The sequence below is a fragment of the Hermetia illucens genome, chromosome 3 (genome assembly GCF_905115235.1).
Source record: "Hermetia illucens chromosome 3, iHerIll2.2.curated.20191125, whole genome shotgun sequence".
Lineage (NCBI taxonomy): Eukaryota > Metazoa > Arthropoda > Insecta > Diptera > Stratiomyidae > Hermetia > Hermetia illucens.
The window spans coordinates 157,789,632-157,799,498 of record NC_051851.1 but is presented as its reverse complement, the minus strand read 5'-3'; positions in this window follow the sequence as shown (position 1 = coordinate 157,799,498).

Genomic DNA, 9,867 nt, shown 5'->3' with positions numbered 1-9,867 from the left:
CAACACTCAGAACCATAGAGAGCGACTGGACGGACGACATTGCGGTAAATTTTAGATTTGAGACGTTCGTTGATACGTCGATCACGAAGGACACCAGTTGTGGAACGCCACTTCATCCAGGTTGCGTTAATGCGTGAAGCAATTTCATAACGCAGTTCTCCATTGGCTGATAGCGTTGACCCGAGGTATTTAAATCGCTCAGTTCTGGGCAGATCACTGCCGCTGACAGTGATTGTGCCTGTTTCATGGGGGTCGGTCGTCAAAAATTCAGTTTTGTTTAAATTCAATCTGAGACCGTGTTGCATGAGGCGATTATTCCATTTTTGAACAAGTTGCTCAAGATCATTTTTACTATCAGATGCTAGGAAAACATCATCTGCATAAAGCAGTGTGTATGGCGCTGGAGGTTGGATATCCCGTGTGACGGTGTCCATAACAAGGACAAAGAGGAGTGGTGAGAGGGCACTTCCTTGATGAACTCCAACAGAGACACGAAGCGGTTTTGATACACCCTCCATACTTCGAACTTTACTTTTCGGATCGTGGTAGAGCAATTGAACCCAGCGCAGTTCTTCTGGCACGAAGTGTTGTCGTAAAGCATACCAGATGAGTTCGTGTGGTACACGGTCAAACGCTTTCTCTAGATCCAGAAAGGCAATGTAAAGAGGGCGATGCTTCTCACGGTGTTTCTCCATGAGTAACCGCGCAGCGTGTATTACGTCAGTAGTTCCGCAGTTCTTGACAAATCCGGCTTGATTCACGGTTATTTCAACGATTTCGCGAATACGGTTGTCAAGAATGCGTTCAAAAATCTTCATGGTATGGGAAAGTAACCGGATAACAACTACGGTGATGAAATCCGCGCACGGTTGTTGCCAGCCAACAAAGCCTATTTCAGCTTACAAAGACTGTTCTGCTCGAAACGTCTCACCATAGGGTCAAAGCTCTTACTGTACAAGACTATGATCTTGCCAGTCCTCATGTATTCCTCGGAAACTTGGATTCTTAGGAAGAATTGCGAACTCTTGGCCACGTTCGAGAGAAGAATCCTCTGAAGAATTTTTGGCCCCCTACATGAGGATGGACGATTCCGTAGCCTACACAATGACGAAATATATGAGCGATACCATGACCGTCCGGTTGTGGATAAAATCCGGCTCAATAGGTTACGGTGGGCGGGTCACTTAATCCGTATGGATGAGGATGATCCCACCCGGAAAGTCTATAAGGGCAATATCTATGGTAGGAAAAGAAGACGAGGCAGACCCTGCTTAAGATGGAGCGATGGCGTAGGTCAGGACGCCAGACAGCTTTTAGAGATATCGAATTGGTGGACCTCGACGCAAAACCGGGATGTCTGGAGTTCCTTATTAAGGCAGGCCAAGACCGGATACCGGTTGTTGCGCCGTTGATAATGATGATGCTGATGATTGGATAGGAACGGGACGAAGGCGAGTAAAATCATAAAGGACGCGTTGGGAAAGATATATCTATGGACTGCAAGATACATACTTTATATAAATCCGTTGGATCTGAGCGTTGCTGCTATTCACCCCTCATGCGCTAAATGATTAAAGATTGATTCTTTCTTCCAATGTAAATTACCTTGGATCTTAAGTTGCGCAGGGTTGTTGGCTACCAACAGAGCCTATTTTAGTTTACAAAAACTGTTTCGCTCGAAACGTCTCACCATAGGGTCAAAGTTCTTACTGTGCAAGACAATGATTTTGCCAGTCCCTATGTATTCCCCGGAGACTTGAATTCTTAGCAAAAAAATGGACGCGTTCGAGAGAAGGAAGCTTCGAAGAATGTTTAGCCCCCTACATAAGGATAGCCAATTCCGTAGCCTACCTAACGGCGAAATCTATCAGCGAAAAAACGACCGTCTGGTTTTGGATAAAAACCGGCTCAACAGGTTGCAGTGGGCGGGTCAGGATACTCCAGTCCGGAAGGTCTATAAGGGCAATATCTATGCTCGAAAAAGAAAACGAGGCAGACCCTGCCTCAGATGGAGCGATGGTGTAGGTCAGGACGCCAAGCAGCTTTTAAGGATATCGACTTGGTAGACCTCGGCGAAAACCGGGGTGTCTGAAGTTCCTTATTAAGGCAGGCCAAGACCGGATACCGGTCGTTGCGCCGTTGATGATGATGATTTTTACAAGTAAACAATGCAAAGCCCTAAAGGCGGTTTCGCCTAGGCCTACGTCAGCAAAGTGGCTCAACGTATATTTGCAATATACTAATCTTTAAGAACGTAGAACCAATTCAGCATGGGTCCTTAGTAATAACCAAACGGGAAATAAAAAGATTGTTGAATTCAGCCCACTTCTGTTCAAAGGAAGCCTTTGGTAACACCAAATAAATCAGAAACTACTGAACAATACCACGGGAATCTAAGCTGTGTCAATGGATCAGAGGGCACTCTGGTAGCTGCAAGGCAAGCAATCCCGCAATAGAAGTATCATCAGATTACAGCTTCTATTGTTCCAGAGGTAGGGCGGAAAGCCCCCAAACAACATACCCATCTGTCAAAAGTGAGTCGCCACGGAAACGCAGATTCCTCTATCTACCTAGCAGGCTAGCTCAAACGATGAAGGCCCTCAGATGGTTACGGTTACAGAGATAAACCTTCCTACACAATGTCATCGTTTCCTAGTTGACTTCGAAATTCGAAAGAAATATCTCTAGACATCCTTGATATAGTGGACCCGTTACGGTGATGGTGCTAACTTACGTGACCATTCAACAAAGACACCAGATTGTAGGTCTTCTATGGAAGTATCTTTTTATTCATTCGGGACAGTATATAATTAAAAGGTCTTCTCGTTTAACGTGAGCTTGTTCATATAACAATATGTTTCCTGAATTATTTATTAAATTGCTCTCCTTCCCATACGAATGGACACATAAACGAGAAAACGACATTCAAGTACATTTTTCCATGTGGCAGCATCATCATTTTTAGTTGCGTAAATTACTCTCCAGTTAGCCTGTTAGAATAGATAAATTGCAATCATTTAGATACGTATCTGACATACGAGCTCCATGTCTATTCGAGGACGAGAAAAAAGCCTCTCCATTAAGCCCCTATTTTGATGTCCTTCATTCACCCATGCCACCTCCGCCAACCACTCACCACCGGAATTTGTATATGAAAACATCCCCGGGAAAAAAAAAATCACACAAGTCACGTACCAAAGGTTCGGGTGCAATCAACGTAAATTGTTTGCAACCGTGTTACGCACATGTGGAACGAATGAAAGCAATTTTGTTGCCGTTAATACAGCTACTCTGTTACCCGTTTACGTTTTTCACATCCCCATTCACATACGGGGGAGGCGAGCAAAATACCGAGCAGGGATTTCCACTTTTTCCCTGCCTCATGGCCTTGTCTTTTCAGCCGTTTCCCGTTTCTTTTGTTTGGATAGGTGAACCTCGTAGGGCACAATCTACGAGTAAATGAGAGTAACCGAAGAAAAAATGTCATAATTTGACAAAATTTATTTCCCAGCTTTCCGAACAGAAGGTGCCAAGCATATGTACCTATAATAGATGGGAGAAAACTCAACAACACCAGGACTGGGGGGACAAATAACGATGAGAACTACGTGGGAGGCCGTCCATCAGATTCTAAAACCTGGCGAAATTATTCAAGTTGAGATGAAAATTCTTTTTTTTTTTGCGCTTTCTTGAGATATTATTTGTCACAAGTGGAAATGGGAAATTAGGAAGGGCCAGGAGAAAGTGAGAGCGCCTCAAGCAGCTTCGCTTTTCCGGGGGAGATTTGTAAGGATGCGTTGCTTACGGGGGCTTCAGGCATAACCAAAACACATGTAATTAAGATTTATGGCAATCGAGGTGAGCATCTTGTTAATTTCGGAGGATACATGGCTCAGATGGCTGACTACATCCGCGAGAAAGATTCATTCCTTCACCTTATACATATCATAAATCTTGAGATAGAAATGTTCGCTTTGCGAAAACCACATTTGCGCGAGAAAGCCCTGGAGATGTTTGGTTTCTTATTTAATATTTATTAACAGTGAATACTAGCCTCCTAGAGACGTATTGTTCCATCTAGGGCTACTTGCACAGAATATCCTTCAAAAAATTGCAATCCTGAAAAGATTTCGACACTGGAAAATGGCGTTCGTAATCCAAAGGAACGCAAGGATTTCCAAATCTAACCCAGCCAGGAAGAGTGATTAAAACGAAAACAAACCATTCAGGAGAATCTTAAGCACCCAAAATACATTATCCTTTACGATGCCAATTTATAGTCATAGCTTCATTATGAGCTTTTTGTGTTTTCCCTCACCACTGCGGTGTGTGTGAGTGGTACATGCTTTTTCCCTTCTGATCCTTTGCGTTCCTCATCCACTGCACACAATTGGCCTTGCTTTCCTGTTTACTCGCTTTTATTTATTCTTTTGTTTTTGCATTGGGAGCCCGTTCTGTCAGAAGTGGCCTATAAGTCCTTAAGGATATTTGTAGCCGAATGGGGAGCTCGAGAGTCATCAGCTGCATATGTGAAATTTACATCACCACTATATTTTCGGGGTGTTCAGCATAAATGGGGAGAGCCTTCGATTTTCAGGATAATAATGAGCGGAAATTATAGGTTTGCTTGGTTCTGAAATGTAATGGTCTGAACAGCTGTCGGGTTTTTATTATTTTATTCGAAAGTTTAGGTTTCGAAAGGAAGCAGAGGATACTTGGATGTTGAGTGGAAATCGAAGCTGTACATAATTTCCACTTTCTTTAAAGCCACTTTGTTGGGATTGGGTTTTTCTTTTATTTTCTATACGCACTTACATGCATATACACTTACATACATATTTTTCATTACAAAATTCGTCCTTAACGTCTTTAAGTTAAATGAACCCCCCCCCCCCCCCCTTCCTCCTGCTATGTTAATTTTATCTCCCTATTGGGAAGACCGTCTCCACGAGAGTGTTTCCCTTTTTATGTCATTCTGACATCTGTCGCCTCCGTCTCCTACCAGGCCGTCAGCTGTTTCCATGGCCGTTCAATGAGGCGACGGAGGCAAATTCGCGACAGCGCTCAGGTTCGTGCCTCCAAAGTGCCGGAACATCACTTCGCCCCCAGCTGAAACCCCGCGGATTCGACGAAGCAAACTGTCCGCGCGATCCCGCCTATGAGCTGTCACCGGGCGAATCTAATGCTTCGCGATCGTTTTTTCGAAGCGGCCGCTGGTTCGTTGAAAACCTTCAGCATCGACAAGGACACTCACTTGGGCCCGCCTCGTACGTCGAGTTTAAGCAAGTGCTCGCTTTGTTCCAGAACTATAAAGTGGCCCTCGTATGGTGGTTGCAGCGGCCTCCGAGGAGCATGCACCCGAATGAGGACCTCTGAACGCGTCTTGAGGTCCCTGGGGATGTTGACCTGTCTTGTCGCATATCGGGAAGGTGGAGTCGGTCGCAGCTTCGAAACCGCGTCTCAGAGCAGACGCAGCATCCCAGAGTCGCCTAACCCTACACTGATGTCCAGCACAGGGTCGGCGGGGAGGCGCTGATTCTTTCCGTACACCATCTCCGCGGGTCTGGTCGGGAACTCCTCTCGTTGGACTGTAAGGAGGCGAGGACGAGCCATTAAGGCGGTATTCAACGTCCGGTGCCAACGTTCCAGTATACCATTGAACTGGGGATGGTATACAGTAGTTCTATGCCATTTGAAGCCAAGGAGCTTTCCTAATTCCACGAAAAGAGTAGTTTCGAATTTGTAATGATATTAGAGGAAATAGGAGGATCGGACGACCCTCCTGAGTGGCCGAAGATGACCTAGAGAGAAGACCTACCCCAGAAACCTATAAAGTTGGAGAAATTGCCCATCAAAGTGCTCGGTTGACACGTTCTTGCACGCCTCTATGCTAGCCAGGCTCGGGAATGTGGGGGGATCCTTTGTATCATTAATAGAAAATTAACTAATGCATTGGTCCGCACCGGATCTAAAAATAGACAACAAACAAAGAAATTCGCGACGGCCTAACCAAAAAACAACCGACCAGAAATTCTTGGAGGCTACAAATGCAATATTCCGTAGATGACCCACACTCAATGGGGAAAGTCTCCCGCAGCTCGAAACTAAAACTTCACCACAAAACCACTACATGATTGTTCCTGCGCGTAACTGAGGAAATTCACATTAGCGGCAGAAAAACAAGCTTCTCTTTGACAAACGTTTTGTCTTGGCAGACTGTGTTTTCTGTCGCTTTTCATCCTGCCGCCTCAAGCCCAAACACCAATTTACAAAAACTTGATTAACGTCGTTACAGCATCAAAACTATGCACCGCTAGCTCATCAAACTAATTCCCTGAATTTCTCACTACATCTCCACGACATCCATCCCTTTTTTCGCCGACTTCCTTTCCGAATCCCAGCGTTTTTCAATTCTCATCTTATCAAAAATCCACTGGGATCCACCTATTACGAGGATGGAATGCATTCTTCAAGCCAGTATATTACTTATAAGAATTTTGAAAAGAAGACTTACCTTACTTAATGCCCGAAGCCGAATTCGGGAGACCAAGAAACCAACCAACTCCACTCTACACGGCTCCAGCAAAAACAATGAAATTTTTAAATCCCACCGGCCGTTGATCAGCTGTCCACCCACGAACCCGTTCCCATGCCGCCACGCTTGCTTTGAACTCGATTGAACTACGTGAGTTCATGTTCCACGTATCCCTCTGTCAAGATCAATTCGTCCGAATGCATTCACTAATGAGCAATCTGCGGTGAAAATTAGGGCACTTGGACATTATAGAATGTATTATTTGAGCAAATTAATTCAGAAAAAGGCGAATGAGATTTCGCTCCCGTCGCGAAGCATTCCCTGGTCCGTGATGATAACAGCTGGAACGCCAAAGCGCGGAATTTTAATATAACTCAAATGCCAAAGTTGGCGAGGGGACGCTTTGTCGGACTTTTGTCTACGTGTGAAAATAAGAGGCTTGTGGTCCGTGAACACGGTGAGCGGCCTGCATTCAAGAGAGAAACTGAAGTATATTATAGCGAGGTACGCGGCGAGTAGCTTGTGATGGTGGGCGCTGTAGTTGCGTTGAGCTAGGTTGAGCTCAACAGTTGCCAGATTTGATTCACCCACTGGTGAAGAGCGTCGCCTACCGCTGTCTCTGAAGCATCGACAAACACAGCTCGAGGTGCATCTGGCTGAGAAAATGCCAGCTATGTTGCATCATCAAACTGTTGATTGAACGACTCAAACGCATTGGCGGCTTCAGCAGACCACGCAACCTTACGGGAGTCTTTAGTTTTGGTCCGTAATAAGTAGGCATTCAGGATCGCTTCGTGGTGAGCAGCTCTGGACAAGAAACGGGGATAGAAGTTGATCATGCCCAAGAATCTTCGCAAATCCTTTGTCGTAGTTGGGAGGGGAAAGTTCTTTATCGCCTCAATCATGTCTGGATCAGGTTGGATACCGTCAGGGGTTATCAGGAGACCGAGAAATTTTACCTGCCTCTGGAGGAATCTGCATTTTTCTCAATTTTTTTCGAAGGGTGTACAGATAGCCGTAGGTAATTGACGAGCGGTTGAATGGTAGACGCATAGCGCCGTCTACAGCGCTAGCCAAGCTGCACTGAGCGTGTTGAATAGTCCTTTAAACACTTCAAGAATCGCTAAGTAATTCAAATCCGTTTAAACTCTTTCTAGATTACAAAGGGCGCCCAACGTGGGGTAAGAATCATACAACATTAAAGATGTTAAAACTTAATTTTTGGATCGATGGTTAAAGTCAGAGTCTTATTTCCAGGCTAAGCTTCACGTGCACTTGTGCTTATACTTAGAGCAACAGCTCCAGCCATTTACTGAGTTCTCACCGTATGCGTTTACGAAATAATTGCCCTGCCCCCTTCCTTTAAGGTGGGTCTTAGCGGCTTTGTTTCAAATGGAATGCTAGGCATCCAATCAAAGAACCCAACTGCCACCGTTTACAAATGGTCTTACTTTCGACTTGGCAACAAGAACAGGCAGTGATAGTCAAAATCGCTCGCTGTGCGATTTAAATACCTCGAGGGGCAGGTTACTGCCATTGCTAGAACTCAGCAATTTGAATATCTCGAGTCAATGCCATCAGGCAATGGAAAACTACGTAATGAAATTGCTTCACGCATTAACGCAACCTAGATGGGTGCATTCCACAACTGGTCTCCTTTGTGATCGACGTATCAGCGCACATCCAAAATCTAAAATTTACTGCAATGTCGTCCATCTGCCGCTCCCTATTGTTCTGATTGTTGGCCGACTATAAAAGACAATGAACGGCGTCTTACAGTAATGGGGACAAAGATGTTGCATTGCACTGGTGACGTGATACGTTTTGATCACATCTGAAATGAGAATATCCGCGACCGATATGGGTTTGCACCGACCGTGGAAAAATTGTGGGAGGCGCGTTTTCGATGTTGTGGTCATGTAATTCACGCTAACGAGAACTCACTTACCAATATTGGTCTGAACATCGAAGTCAATGGTAAGTAACCAAAAAGCCGGCCGAAACAACGGTGGCTTAATACGCTAGATGGGGATTAACGCCCCCCCCCCTCCCCCCAGGCGTCGCGATTACATCCTGATCAGACATTTGATAAAATAAAATGACGAAACCGACCGCCCTTGTGAATGGGACAAAGGCTGAAAAAAAAAGAAAAAGATGTGAGGAGCGACGAGTACACGACAGCTCAGTGTCACATAGCTAAAAATTCCATTGCCCTCTATTTTTTAAAAAGCAATTTAAATAAATCATTCATGGAAACCGCTGTATTGATAATAGTCAACCTCATACGCTTCGCACTCTGAGTTTAATATTATTAGCAAATGCCAAGGATGTAACCCACGTCAGATATACAGGGTGTGGCAGCATAACTTCCTTTTTTAAAATGCGCGCCGCTCAGTTAGTTGATGTCATAGCGGAGCGCTAGTGGTCTCGTTCAAGAGGGGATACTGTAAAGTTTTGTCCTGACACAGTTCAGTCGCCATCATGCGTTGGAATAGTGAGGAGCGTACGTTTGCCTTTGAGGTTTACTTTTCAAGCGGATGTTCGGTTATTGCAACTGTTTAAGCGATTTCACCGGATTTTCTCCAGCAGCCGCATCTTTGGAGCTAGCCCCATGAAACCCAGTCTGCCTGCACATTTAACCTCTTCCGTCGTTATATCACATGCTATGCAAATGGCCTGTTTGGACATCACGAGATTCTTTTCCGCCATTGCATCAGCATGTTACTTACCAAATGGTATATTTGGCCTCGACATGACTTTCTTCCGTGTCAGCAATTCGCAGCGCAACAGCAGGTGTCGATTTGCCGCCAACAACCAAATTTATAATAATAAACAAGTGTTGTTGTGTTGTGTACAAGAACACTTTTAAAGTAATGTGTAAACACGGAAGGGTCAAACATAGGTGACTTTAAGAATAGCATTACTTTTAATTTTGAGTAGTCAAAAAGCCTCTGAACAGAGCTATGTTGAGGTTGACAAGGCAGATAAGGATCTTAAGATCCTTGGCCTACACTATAGTCCTAGGGATGACTGTTGCCTGTACAGTATCAAGCCAATTTTAAATGTTAGGTATACCAAACGAAGAGTGCTTAGTATAGCTGCTTCTATTTTCGATCCTATTGGTTGGCTGCTTCCAGTTGTAATGAAACTGAGAATAGAAATTCAACGTCTATGGCAGGAAGGTTACGACTGGGATGACATTATTCAGGAACCGTCCCGAAGGCAACTTGAAAATGTGTTCTCGTCCTTAGAATACCTGAATGAAATTCGGGTTCCACGTTGGAGTGGACACACCTCCAAGGATGAAAAGATGGAGCTAGTAGGCTTCAGCG